The following is a 15,296-nucleotide window of genomic DNA, read 5'->3' as shown; positions in this document are numbered from 1 at the left end:
TCTGACCACGATCCCTCTGCTCAAGGTCAGAAAATACTAAGTATTCCGAAAATATAATTTAAAAAATTAGCCATTCTTATTCAAATAAAAAGGAATCTTGAAGATTCAAGGCACAGAAGCAAATAAAACACATCTCATACACCGCTCTTCTAACCCCATACCACTATATCGTCTAGCTTGTAACCTTTAATTACATAGGATTATACAGAGATTTTTCAGGAAATAACTTGTGCAAAAAACAAAATTCCTAGCAAAAATAGCTAATAAAATCTGGAAGTAACCCATTCTGCATTCTCAGCCAACTAGGAATAGGGAGTTATAGCATGGATTAGGACCACTGACTTCCTCATTTATTTTTACTTTGTATTTGATTATTCAGAGCTTTGAAACTTAGTCAATTCTGATGATTCCTAATGATATTTATAATGGCAGTGATTAAGAGCTCACACATTTGAAGAGTGTTACATAATGATAGATTTCTATTTTCATTCTATTCAATCTAGTGGTTTGGTTTTCACGGCATAGGATTATATAGTTTCTAGTTCTTCCCACAATATAGTACTTTGCAACAAAATAAGAAAAAATCAGTATGCTAACCAACATTTATCTATAAAAATAAGAATGCAGATACACAATTTATTTGGATGTACTTGGCAGTTTAAGTTGGACGATATAAATAATGCAAACTTGTTTAGATTACCAACAAATTCAGAAAGGATTATGTTAAAAATAAGTTCAATTATTTACATGTTTAAACCTTATATGATCAATCATTGTTTTTCCCTTAAACCTCATTCAGGAGATGAACTCGGACAAGAAAATGCCCACTGCTGAGGTATCTTTTGCTATAAAACAGGTAACTGAAATTTGAGTGCTTCACTGGCACTGCGTTTGGTGCTCTGAACTTGTAACTCTGAATTCATGGTACTTAGAAATTCAGAATGAGAACAATTGTAGTGGATACTTTATAGACAATTAAATTGAAGGCTTTTTCCCCACTGAATCGTTCAATTCACACAACCTATTTCTACAGGCTTTTTTTCTTCCCAGGGGTGAATAGCTTTTTCTTCCTTCCTTCAGATCTGCTTTCTGAAGGGAAGTTCAGTTTTTTAATAAATATTACTCTGTATGGTATGAAATATTTTGAAGTTGCATTTTTTTTTGCTCTGACTGTTTAATTTTACTCAATGCATCTAAATTTAGGTGAATCTATTTAGAATTCTTGATGACTTACCAAATCATTTGGAATAAAAAACTTGAAGTCAGATAAGACATCCTACATTTTACAATTATGGAACTATTATGAATATTTTGCAATTGCCATTTAGGTAAAACAACACTGAAGGTCAATTGGCTTCATCAGAAGGTTTCATATAAGAAAGCATTGCCGGCATGCAAAAAAAAAATAATTAAAAAAAAAATATATGAAAAAGACTTCAGCTTTCTTTTGACTGCTATAGCTATCCTTCCATGGCTATTTTTTTTTTTTTTTTTTAAATTAAGAACAGAGGAAAAATGCTGTCACTTTTAAGCAGAAATACTACAAAATAACATTCAAATTAAGAAAAAGTTAATTTATGCACAATAGAGCAGCTCCTATTAAGACAGAGCATAAATTATCTACAGACTTCTAAGTAGACCATAAAACTCCATAGGCAGACAAGTACTATCAGCAGATTTCCATATGGTTAAGTGTATATTTTTAATTATTTCTATTCTTTATATCCTGTTGTACAATCAAAAGCATACAAAAGTGCATATAAAAATTTAGATCCTCTACTCAAAGTTTAGACTGCGTAAGAAGTAATATAAAATATTTGTAAAAGGATTTCTGACCCCAAATTATAGACACTGACAAAAAATTGTAGGAATATCCAAGAATGCGCTCAAGCACATCACTGTACAGAGAAAAATGGAAAAAAAAAAGGCTCGTCAGGAGTGCCCTTGGCCTACAGAATACACAGTGTAGGGATAGTTTCTTGGCTGCCTGGAAGCCTAAGTAGTTTGTAGAAGGCTCGGTAGGCTTCAGAGTCTATGGGCTAAGCTAAGTGGACTTAAGTGGACTAACTTGCCTGCTTGAATACATCAGCTGTGTGTATTTAATTCAGTCCGAACTGTAAACTTTGCCTAAGATGATGAATAACTCCTAAGGCCTTTATCCCTCGCTGAATGCCTTGTTATCACAATTAAACTTTCAGGTGTATCTGAGCTAACTGGTATAGTACTCTATATTGAAGTCATTAACATGACTTCATTTTTCCATCCCACAAGGCTTGGATGTGGTCTGCTGTCCAGTGTGAACTGGTTTGTTGTGAGGTGGATGCGTGTTGCTGGATTATGTTTAAACCTAGGGCCAGAAATCACAAGCCAGACTTTTAACATTTTTTCTACTTTCAACCTTTTCTCCCAGCTTCCCACTTTTCTGTAGTGCCTATTAATAATGCTGCAGAGAATATCACCAAGAGTCTAGGATTTTGTTTCCTAAAGTGGATAAAATAGATTGCTTTTTCTCTTTTTATTAGAAAGGTTAACTACCATTTGTAGTACATTCCAGACTGGCTATTTCCACATTTTTTTTTTTCCTCCCCAGAATTCTCTCATCTTTGTAGGGCTTATTTAATCTATCTCTGTGGTCTCAGAAAACTAATGTGTGTGCACAAATACAATGACATATACAAAAACTATACAATACACACAGCCTTGCTTCCTTGGTGTTGCTTGATGCGAGAACTGGTAAAGGTATGAAGAACAGAAGAATATATATTGCTGAAGAGAAAGTAAAGGGACTCCAACAAAAGCCTGTGAGATGACCATTCTTTCCAAAACAAAGAATAACCATGAAGAGCACCTGCCTGTTTCCCAATTTCTCCCTTTCTATTCTATTTTTTAGACAAGACTATTTCAATCACCATCTTTTATGAACAGGAAAGAGTAAGCTTAGAGTTGACTGGAAATCAGCAAAGAATTTAAAGTGTAAAAAATGCAGAAGGATAGCAGGGAACGGCATCTATTTGTCTCTCAAACACTATACACAATTGAGTTTTAATTGATTTGAGGCTTAGTTCCTTAGTCAAATAAACTGGCATTTAGCCTGCTGCACCCTTGCCAGCACTTACTGCATATTACTGGTGCTCATTGCTCTTTAGTGGAAGTATGTAATATAAAGGTGTGCTGAGTAAGGTTTTTAGGGTTTACCATCAGCAGTGTCACTTTTTTTTATTATTAAAGTATGAGTGGAAGGCAAGGAATATTGTAACAACTTAGTAGGCTCAAGCTCAGCACTTTGTCTTAATGGAAAGTTCTCCAGTTCTATTAAAGCACCACAGAAACCAGAGAAATATTAGCAGCAGCATCACTCTTTAAAACCAGACTGACACCCTTCAATTAGCCCTAAATGATCTATGGATCAGGGAAATTCCCTATGTAAAATCCTGTATATTGTATCTCTGATTCTTGGAGGCTATATCTGTACTAGTTAATTAAATCCAGAACTGTCGCAAGATCAACTGTCACAGAACAGACAGCGCCTCTGCCAGCCACCCCAGCCTCCAGGTTTAGGTGGCTATGTGCCCTCTGCTGACTGCCACAGTCCCCTTTCCCTAGCCAGGAAAGGGTTCAGTAGTGCGCTCGGCAGAGTATGCTGGAGTCACATCTTGAATGGTTGTAGCAACCTGCTGGAGTATGATCACACATCAGTGCTCAGGTAAGTTCCTTAAGACTGCTTTATCCACATGCATTCTCTACTTCCACATTCAAAATATTTTATAATAGAAACATATCAAAAAAGTTGATCTAATGGGAATTTTTTTGTTGCTTTTTTAAAATAACCACTTTAAATACTCATATATTTTTCTTTTACCTCTTATTTCTTGATGAGTAATATAATGGAACATTTGAACAAGTAACTTCAGACCCTATCCTACTCACTGAAATCAACGCCAGAACTCTTCCTCTTCTTGAAGCCCATATTTCTCACATCAGCATTTAAACAATCCCCTTCCACTGGGAAATAATATGACAGCTAATGAAGTGTAACATGACATTCTCTATTTGCTTATCATCCATTAAGCTATCTTTCACTCACCCACCAAATATACACAAAGGCCCTGCACAAAGATCTACATCATTAAAATATATTTAAAAGGCCACAATAATTACTTTAACAAAAATAGTAGGAGAGCATGCTAAAATAGTGCATAATATAGAAGAATTGAAAGCACCATGTGTGGGCACAAGGGCTTTATTGATCAAATTACGTATTCCTTTAAAGTCAACTATGAACTGTATTGTGTGATTGATTATTGTATTATTCAAGCAGTAATTAAAATAGGAACTTAATTTGAAAAAGAAAGTCTTTTACTTGGGGAAAGGATGCCCTGATGTACACATTGTTAAAAGGGACATGCTTAAAGCAAAAAGGAATACCAGTTATCTATTAAATACTGGTTTGAAGTAGTTATCTAACCAACCTTTTAGTGAGCTCTTATCTTTCCAAGCCAAGGCAAAAATCCTTAATAAAAAAAAAATAATAATCCTTAATTGCCAGTGTATATTCAGCATTTCCCCATTATCTAGTCCTTCCAAAATTAAAATTACTCCTTCTTATGAATAAGGACCTTTTTTAAGCTTTACTTATGGTACCAGAGATGAATGCACTGAATGCTCTTCAACACTGTTGGGCAGAAGCAAGTAGTGCTCCGGTTTTTCCCCCTTTCAGCTTCAATCCATTAGTCCTACATTTAATATTTACGTTAAAATGTGCGTATATTTCCACAATTCACATCATTCTTTCCTATATTTTGCATATCTCACTTTATAACCTGGAAGATTTTACTCAGTTTGTACTGACAGATTTTAGTAGGTCTGATTCATACAAAAAATAAAATAAAAAAAATCTGATCTTTTTTATAGCTAAAATAACTCAGTGTTTCACAATGTGCAAGAGAAATAGATAAGACAGTCAATTTCCAAGAACACTTACACTAACTTTAGAAAGCCACTGGCATTTTCTGACCAGACAACAGTCGACTAGGAACTTTTAGAGCATCCTGAGAACTTTGCTTCTCACCACCACCAGCCCCCACAATTTCTGATACCCTGCTGGGCTGACAACTACAGTGTAAAGATGATTAAGTGCACTGGAGACCAGATACACAAACAGTTATTGGTCAAGGAATACCTCTGTCCAGAACCAGAGGTCTTACTTGAACAAGGTAAGCAAATTCAGTTCTAATAGCACTCAAGTATGCTTTAATGGATCCTCTTTTCCTATATGAGGGAGATCTGATAATATATAGCTACCCTAAAAGTGTATAAATTAGTTATTTATAGGTAAAGATTCCTTATATACACTAAGTTAAGTTGGTATAAGACTCATGAATGTGGCCTATATGTAATTCTATATATCACATTGATAATACACACTGGTGCTTAATTGCTATCACGGAGCTGTAGCTTTCAACCTTACACACTCAGATTTAAGATTTACCAGCATCATTGTAGCACCTTGATCAAAGGAGCATCAACATAAAAAAACATAAAAAAAAATCACCCGTTTCATTCTGTTTGAAGGTTACAGAAAGTAGTCTTACTTGAAGCTGTGTTCAATATCAGGTCTTTGACACATTTTCCTATCTCCTTCAGTCTTCCTTTGCTGAAGTTCTTCTGGGTAATGATCTGCAGGGACTTAACATGCCAGCAGCTTCCTACGGACAGAATTCAGTCCACTGATGTTACTGAACTGCTCTGTGTGCACATTAGTCATGAACCGATTTTGTAAGAAGGTCAAGTCTTAGTGCAGGTAATGTGACATTTAGTTATTCAAGGGTTACAACAACAGATCCTGTCCACTTAGCACAATAGCTTGTAACTTTTCATAAGCGATATCAAAAACTTGGCTTTATTTATATAATTATATCAACCTGGTGAAATATGCTGATGTCTTCTGCATTCCTCTAAAACCACTGCATGGTATATTATTCTTGCTTTTGCAAGTTTTCACATCTAAGTTTCATGTTACTTTGGTGTACCACATAAAAGCAGTGTTGGTTGTCACTGATATGTAAATTATACCCCTTGAGTACTTTTCACATTTTGTGAAATTGTAATAGAGTTCAAAGAGTTCTGCTTCAAGTGCTGGTATCTCTAACCCTTTGGGGTTTTATTTATTTCCTATTTACTCATTCTTTCACAATCAATAGAATAAAATGAACTTAGCAGGGGAGCTGTGTTGTGTATTATTTCCAGGTTATTTCCAGGTTTACCAGTCACTTACTTAGGGTCATCTTCTATATTTTTTTCTTGTATGATTAGGAAGAAATTATATGGTTATTAGCAAGAGACTTCAATAGCATTCAAATGAATAGCAGTTCTGTATACTGCAATTTTCATAAAACTTCACCCACCCACCATTATTACATGTGGGTAATAATTTGTGATTACATTTAAAGAATCTAAAAATAGCTAATAACTCTTCTACTGCATGGAATTTCAAAGAAAACCTACCACACAAGGCAACAAATCCTGTATTATAATGACATGCTTATTTCCAGAGACATAGCTGATTCCAGGATGGAATGTTGCAGGATTGTTTATACTTTAAAATTTTATTTACTTCACATGAGAACTCAACAGTTCTTACAGCTTAAGGAATACTCTTAATTGTTTCAGTTTGATACAATCGCTAACAGTATTTCAGACTTTTTGGGAGAGTTACTGTTGCCATTATTACTTACATGAAAAAAAATAAATCTATTAATATTTATTTGTAATATGTAATTTTAACACAAATTGGGTATTATGCAATAGTTACATGAAAAATGTTATCAGAACACTGGCACCTGACCCCACCAGTGATTTTGTGCCCTGAACTGACAAATATGGATGCTTTATACCATCTATGGCAAGTGGCTAATCTAAAACCAGCTGAAAAAGTTCAAAACATTTGAGAGGAACTGATAAATGAGAAACAATAGGGAAGTGTAGACGTGAAGATGGTAGACAAAAAAGCTCTCAATTTCTCTTCTTGTTTAGGCATTTGGATTTTTTTCCTTTACTCAGAATTCAGATTGCAAGGACTTCTTCAAAGGCTATTTTCTCTTAAAGAGAAAAAGTAGAGACATGAATCATGGTGCATCATAATATTTTGAGTCTTCACAAGACAAACAGGAGATTTTAATTTGATTTTCCTCAGCAGAGCACTGCAAAGGACCACACTGTTTCCCCAAGTTTGTAAGCTGCAGAACAGTTTAAATAATGGAAGCATAGACCCCTTCCATTGAAGTTGGAACGAGGCTAGAACGTGGTAAAAGAGAACTCAAATCACAGGAATAGAGAAAGCAGGCAAAATGTGTTATGGTTCTATTTTTAAGGCACTGAGCTAGGAAGGAATATTTTCCATGTTGCACTGTTTACCTATGCATTTTATTCAGCTTTACAAAGGTCAGACTATAAAGGCAAATATGAAAAAAAGAATAATTGTCTAGGGACCTGGGTACTTCTAACTGCGTCGCTGAATGAAAGACTGGAAATTCCATGCACCTTTACAGAGCTTCTAAAATAAAGCTCTTAGAGACCACAAGGAAATATACATTCAGTGAGAAGTCAGTATCTTCAGCTTAGTCAACTGCTGAAATACGAGCTCTTTGAATCGTGTTTCTCTCTTTCACAAAGAAAGTCCCCGCATTGCACTGTCACTGATCTTGAACATTTAATTCTCTAACTTGGCAAGCTTCTGCTGTTGCTTGGGCTTATCAGAGAGTGAATCATTGTTATTCTTATGCCATTGCTTCAAAGAAATTACTCAAAACCTTAAGAATTAGAAGTAGCTTGGACTAGAATTATGTAAGAGGTGGGATGGGGATTTCAAAATGACTAAGGAAGGGCATTTGGCTGTAGTCACTCAAGCATGTAAGTGCTGGTGAGACATGCAAGAACCACACATCTGCAGAGAAGTTCTTTCCAATTTATTGCCATGCTGACTCAACAATATCCTCACCCCAAAGTATAGATAGATAACTAGCTAATAAAGCTCAAGCCAGGGCTCAAATCAGCCACAGGTAGGAAAGACTGAACTACTGATTATTATAAAAGGATATAAGAGAATAAATATAGGAATACATATTCAAATAAAAAGAAGTCCCAAACACCTAGAGGAGCAGGCAAATGAAAGTATTCCTAATGTTGCTTTCTGTAGCTATTGTACAGCACGCTTCGCACGCTTTCTGTTATGTTCTTTGCAGTGAGCACAATAATCTGCACCTGGATTTATCACACTGAGAAGCCCCTTAAACTTTACCTGCAGTGTTAGTCTGCTCAAAGAGCATTTTTAGAATTATGAACTTTGAAAGGGGTACCACTGCCTTCAGCAGTGACAATTAACTTTTATATACATTGTAAATGAAGATTACTCAGTATTATTTGGGAGAGAAATTGCTTTTGGGTGCTAGTAGTACAAAAGCAAAGTACACCATTTCAACTAGATTTTTCCTTTTTTTTTTTTTTTTTTTTAAAGAAACACACTTGCATATTTATAGGCAACCAAGTTCCTACAAGAAAGCTTGTATGAAAGTAAGAATTCAGGAGGGACTTCGAAACATAACACATAAAATTTTAATAGATAGAATACATACATAGTAGCTTTAGCTCATTTGGGTATTTAAAAAAATAGGAACATAAGACTATTCAAATGTGCATATTTTTGTTTTATCTTACACAGATTCCTTAACTGTCCTTGTTCTAATATTTAAATACCTTTGAATAGTACATTAAACAATGTCTAGCATCTACAGGTCATTCTGTTTTTCCTTTGAGGGAGAATACTATATGGCATTTCAGTTTTATTTTGGATTTATTAATAAATACATAATTATCTCCCTATCTCCATCTTGCCTAAGATGTCATACCTGTTTTCTTAAACCAGATAATTCTGCCCAGGCTTCCAGAAAAATCCCCTGCAACTTAAATGTATGGAGGGCTAAACAAGAGTGCAGTTAATAATCCCTGCGTTCACATCAATGGCAATGGGACATCACATTGGACTTCCCCTCACTTCATGTGGTACAGTTGTTAATGGTGAAGGACATAAGGTATTGGCATCTTAATATATGCATTTCTCCTATTTATAAAGAAAATTCAAAGTTAAATCAAGGATGTCACTAAGGAAATATAGTCACATACGTTAATTTGAACACCAGTAAATGGAAACTCATCAGAAGGGATAAATGGCTGAGTTTTACTACAAAGGGATATATAATGTATACATATATAAAGTGACTTTTTCCCTAAAGCCAAAAATTTTAAGACTAAACCATTAAAAATAATTTTGAATGTATTAACAATAAATCATTAAGCAATTCCAGAATTTAAAAGTTCACTTACTTTAAGTTATCATTGATTTAAGTTCAACAGCACACATGAATAGCTAAAAGTTAGGGTAAGCATTTTATCAAGGGAGAAAAAGTTTAAAAATAAGATATGATTTAACTTTCAGACATTGGCACATGACAGTTTCTCAGGCAGAGAAAGACTTGTGAGTCATAAGGTCAATGATTTTATGAATCAGGATCCTATCAGCAGAGACTCGTGTGGTGTGACTCAGCACCATGGATAACCAGCTTGAAACAGCATTAAATCAGGGATCAGAGTAAGCAAATTTTAGAGACATCCTCTTTGTCAAGTAAATTGGTACAAAGCAACTCCAAGCAAAAAAAAAGATTTTGCATGATGTGTTACAATGATTGTGCTATGTCATTTACCACATGATGTATGCAATTGTTCATGTTCATTAGAGCTTTACAAGTAAAATACAATAAGGGAAATGGAGCCCAACATATTCAGTTTTCTTCTCTGAAAGCAGGTGAGAAAATTGAGATGCTAACATTCTAGAAAAACATAGTAATGGTAACACTACGTCTTATTTCTGTGCTCTGTATACCACACATCCAATTCAAAAAAGGAAAACTCATTAGGTTTTCCCCTTCAGTGCTTATGAGAAGCTGAGGATAAACTGGACAAAGGAGCAAATACAACTAAAAATCTAGCAAAAGTATTTTGAAAGGAAGGCATGCAATTTGCCACTAAAAAAAAAAAAAGACTGATCATAGAATGTTATGCAAACGCCCATTTGGGTTTGTGGTCCATCAATATAAATCCCCTTTCAAGATAGGAAGCAAAAAGACAAATCAAGTATACAGTAGTGAGAGGAAAGGAAGAAAAATCATAGAGTGCAGTGTTATAAGGGAAGAGATGAGAAATTGGAGGCTGTACATTCTTATCTTTATGTATATATATAAAAGCTTGCATAGGAAGTGTTGGTACTCAAGTGTGAATTCAGTAAATTTATACCTCAGAGAAGCCACAATAAATTGCTTCAGGTAACACAATGAACTAGGGCAATAAAAAATTTGGTATCCGTATAAATTTCAGTCAAGATATACAGAAACATCTTTGACACGTTTTCATGATATGCTCAGTGTGCCAGTGAAGGCCACTTTGTCTTCACTGTATTTTCTGCCACTCAAAAAAAGCAAAAAGTAGAATGGAATATCTTCACACAGGTGATTACAGTAATCCAGGTTAAATAAGATGTGTTGCTATAAGAAATCAGCAGTTTGATTACAGTGGAAGCTGAAGAAAAGGTGGAGAAAGTTTTTTTTTTTTTTTTGCACAGCTTTGTCACCTCTACAGTACTCCAGAAAAATAATAATAAAAAAAAATGTAATTGCAAAGATCATTCTGTGTGTAATTGCCTAATGCAATGAGGTTCCTTAGCTGTCAGTGTGGCACATTTAATAGCAATAGAAACATACTGGTTATTTTTAAGAAAAAAATAAAAATTGATGTTCCTCTGAAGTCATATCAGGTAGGCACACTTCCTACCGTGAATGTCAGCTATGCCTCTAGTGAAGTGCTTTTGCAAGATCACAGCCTACATTCACTGTATGGACTCTCCCAAAGTATAACTGACAGGCTAGGAAGAGATGCTTCATCTCCAAGAGCCTGGAATAACTTGGTCATCCCAGGCAGGTGTTGAGTATTTTGATGCCTGAAAAAGACACAAGATAAATAAGAACATTATGGATACTTGTGCATATATACACACATGTACGTGAAAGCATGCATCTTTTATCTGATAATAGGAGATAAAATATTTAAATTATCTTGAACAGTCGGGTGAGAGATGGACTTAATCCATAAAGTCACTGGAACTATAGGTGCAGTTATTGTGCCCCCCATGGAAACCTGCAAGACCATTGCCACAAGTGGATTGAAAGGCTAAATGACAAATAAAGAAGTACCAAAAAGTTTACTCTGTCGATGCTGCTGTAAACAAAATTCTAGTAAGAAAGAATAAAGAAATCTCATTGGTAACCTAAAGAAAAGCAAAAAAAGCCTTAGGCCCAAGGTATTTTTTGTTAAGAGTTAAGTGTTTCATGGTATAAAAGAAAATTTCTCTCTAGATTCTCAGCCTAAATTTGCTTACTGTGAAGCATAAGCTACTACATTTAACATTTGAAAGTTAAGGATGGAACACAAAGTAAAACTCCAGCTCTGTTCTCCAAATGACATATCAGACTGCAGGCATATGGTCAGGCAAATAACACATTACTACCATCTTTTCTGGGCTGAAGGGTGTTATCTTAGGCCATTTCTGAACTGATGAAGAAAATGGTTTACAACATTCAGGAAGATAAAGATCAAAATGAAGAAAAAAAATCAAACCAAAATATAGTCTCAGAAAGGATCAGTGCATCAGATAAGAGTACATCCTGTTGCAACTGTTTCCAAAGATGAATGAATTGTAAATCTGTTTACATGTTCTTACTGACTAGTAATAGTATCTAGAAATGTACTAGGGATCCCGCAGATGGTTACATCTATGTTTAAGATTTCAATATAGTACTAGATGGAGATCCCTTTCCCACACGTATTGGGAAATCAGCAGGAAAGGAATAGTTTAATTGCCAAACCCAGGGACAACCTATTTCTACAAAGGAATAGCTTTCGGTGCCTCTCTCCAAGCAGAGTACTATCATAAATACATTGGCTGTTAAGTGTTGCCATTATACACTATTGCATATGACAATCGAGCACTATTGATTTACCATCAATTCCTTTATTTTCAGCTCAGCTGAGCAACAAAAATTGCTGACAGATTGTGAAGTTGCCAGAGTGTTTGTTGATGGCAGAGTTCCTTAATCCACTTTACTGTGCGGCCTAAAACTGTATTAGGTAAATTGACATTGACTCACAAGCTTGTAGTTTGCCGTAAGTCTGAAATCTCCTCTTGAAACATGCTTCACTTGGTCTCTGTTAATCATCTCTACTGCTGGCAACCAAGTTTTCGTTAATATGGAAGACACTAATAACATGAATAAGGCAGCTGCAGGAAGCCACTATCTGTGGGCTTCGTTTTTTCCTCATTTGTACCTTCCCTTTCTGTAGCTAGCTGAAAGCCTCTCCGTAAAATCGAGGCTGAGGGATGAAAGATCAAGTTGACTGCAAGAAAGGAGCCACGGCACAGGAAGCTGGAGTAGAACAAAAGGGGAGGGAAGGGAAGGAAAGGGCAGGGAAGGACAGCAGAGGTTATTGCTGCTCTAGTATCGACACAGGGAAAGACTTATTGGGCCTAGCTAGTGCACCTGGATCAGATGGTAATCAGAAACCAAACAAAACATTCACTTGTCACCAATCAGATGCTTTTTAATGAGAATTATCTGATACAGTTCATAATCAGTATGACTGCAGTTATTCTCACGTACAAATGATTAACCTGAACTTATTTTAGATCTGCAGCCATTTTAGAGTCACTATATTGCATTTAGCTCTCATAATGAAGTCATGCAGGGTTAACTCCACCATATTTCATCATACAAACAGAAGTCATGATTCATGTTTGTGGGGTCATGCCACCTCCCTGGGAAACCTTTATTACTTATTCTACAAACTATACTTCACCTCCTAAATGAGTTATAAAAGAACACAAATTTGGCAAATTAATTTTGCCTGTGAAACATAATGACAGTTATGGAGTGTGGGCACTTACCCACATTTATAAATATGAAGTATTTATAGATAGTGTGTTTAAATACAAGCAAGCTAAGTCTCATGTACTTGAAACATGGAATCACAGTTTTACCTGTTTCAATCATCTGCCTTTTTTTTTTTTTTAAGCATTTTATCCAACTTCAATTTTATAGGCAACTTAAGAAACTACAGAATAAAGAAATCTTCTACTGTACCTTCAGTCTCAGTGTTAGACCAGTCCATGAACCTACTAACTGATGTAATAAAATAAGCTCTGTAGTAACTAGAGTTTAGCAACCCCAAATCAATTCATAAAGCACGCTAAGACACCATTAATAAATTTGATTTTAGTCCTCCCTATGTTTACTCATGTAATTCACTTCATACCCTGTAAGTAATCCCATTGACCTCAAGGTGAAATCCTGGCCCTATTTAAGACACTGGCAAAACTCCCATTGCTTACAGCACAGTCAGAATTTTACCTGCTACACAAGAACTACATATACGAACAAACCTCCTCTGAGTATCTTAAACCTCAGAACACTCCATAGCATAAGCAAGTATCATAACTTTTGTTTTCACATGGACTTGATTCAAGTCACTTGCGAAATTCTTATCAATGGTCTCAGAATAGGGTTTCTGACCTGTCAAAGGTTTCTCAGGCTATGTATAAAACCTTTATTCACCAATGGCAGGAAAACAGCTGAAATTTGCTCTACTCCCTGATAGCTGTGTATATGATAACAGACACATAAAGGCCAGTTACTGCTCCTAGAGTGAGATTCATCTGATCTCCTCATACAGCTCAAGGGGAAATATTTAAAACAGCATTAGCTGTTCAGACTCAGTGGAGAGAAATGGCCATTCCTCAATGAAAGTTATTAATCCTGAGGTAGGCATCCAAAGCATGGCCAGTTTGTACATCAGCTGTTCTCTACATCCCTGCTTCCCACAGGGGTCACATTCACTGCAAGACAGCACAACAGGCACTGCGCCACAACTTGTCCACTCAGGCCAGTAACTGAAGAAACTTGGATCCGTGATCTGGGATACATGCACAGGTTTCCCACTTCAGCATTCTCCAGTGCTTCTCTACAGAGTCACAGATGAACTCTGTCTTGTAATTACACATGGCCAGCCATGACTAAGGAAATTTCACTTAATTTATTGTTAATTAACAGAAATATCTAAGGATTGATTTAGACACCAAAAAGGGGGAAGAAGATGACAAACAAGTTAAAAAACACTTTAGAAACTCTTCTTCCCCTTTCTAGGGTCAGTCTCTCTTGGTTTCAAGAGCATATAAAACTCAGACACTCCCAGCTCCAATGATGAGACAAAGGTGGAACAACAGATTGGGCTCAGTGCACAATGGTTTCTTTTATTCCTTCATGTCTCTTACCCTTTTCCTACACGGCCCCTTGCTTCTCTTCTCCCACATGGACTACAGTCCCTTCAGTGCTGTACTTGTTCCAGTATGGCTTACCTGCAGGCCACATTCCCTTTGGGAGCATCCCTACTCCCTGTTTGCAGGGATATCCCTTCCCTGGCATAGGGCACCTCTAATCTGCAGTCCCCTCAGAGGTACCTGCCTCGGGTATGGAGCACCCTCTTTCAAAAGGGTCTTTTCTAGCTGTATACCCAACAATGTCCCCTTCCTTGTCTCCTCTACTTCCTCCATTTTTTCCGAAACTTTTTCAGGTCTCCTTACATCTTTCCTTCTGTACATCCTCAGATCTGTTCCTTTGTCTCCTGACCCCAGCAGCTACCGCCCTTTCTGAGACACATTTGAGCTGCTCCATGTGCTCCTCTGATTTGGGGAAACTTTGGCTGGAACAAGCTGTGACTGACCAGAGGCTGTTCACACCAATTATAATGCCCCCACTCCCCCTCCAGGGTCTGGGGACACCACTGCTGAAACCCTGCTATTTATACCCAAAACATTCCACCCTTCACCTCTGTGAAACAAATTATTTTGGAATTGCTTGAACCCCAATCCATTGTAATTGTTACTTTTACCGCCACGGCAACCTTAACACGTATGCCTTATAAACTCATCCTGCCAGACAACGGGAATAGACATTGGCACCATGTGCACATGCATACAAAACTCCACACCTTGCCCTGATAAGCACATTTACTCTATATCCTATCACATTTAGTCCTCACAAACTCCACCACACACACTCGTATAACAGGCTGTTAACATTGTAAGGAGTTTTACCCCTTGCTCCTACACAACCAAGAAGGTTACAACAGCGGAAACTTCC

General features: G+C 36.4%; 2 protein-coding genes across 2 annotated transcripts in view; one reads left to right on the top strand and one right to left on the bottom strand.

Moving 5' to 3' along the window:
• LOC310900530 (uncharacterized protein) overlaps nucleotides 1-15,296 on the top strand; it is a gene marked incomplete at its 5' end in the record, with an annotated part of 545,595 nt that overhangs the window by 149,516 nt on the left and 380,783 nt on the right. The gene's annotated exons all lie outside the window — the stretch shown is intronic.
• LOC310899750 (uncharacterized protein) overlaps nucleotides 1-15,296 on the bottom strand; it is a 566,537-nt gene that overhangs the window by 438,205 nt on the left and 113,036 nt on the right. The gene's annotated exons all lie outside the window — the stretch shown is intronic.

The sequence above is a fragment of the Anser anser genome (genome assembly GCF_964211835.1).
Source record: "Anser anser genome assembly, chromosome: 5".
Taxonomy (NCBI): domain Eukaryota; kingdom Metazoa; phylum Chordata; class Aves; order Anseriformes; family Anatidae; genus Anser; species Anser anser.
The sequence above is the reverse complement of the archived record's forward strand: the minus strand, read 5'-3'. Positions and strand labels throughout refer to the sequence as shown.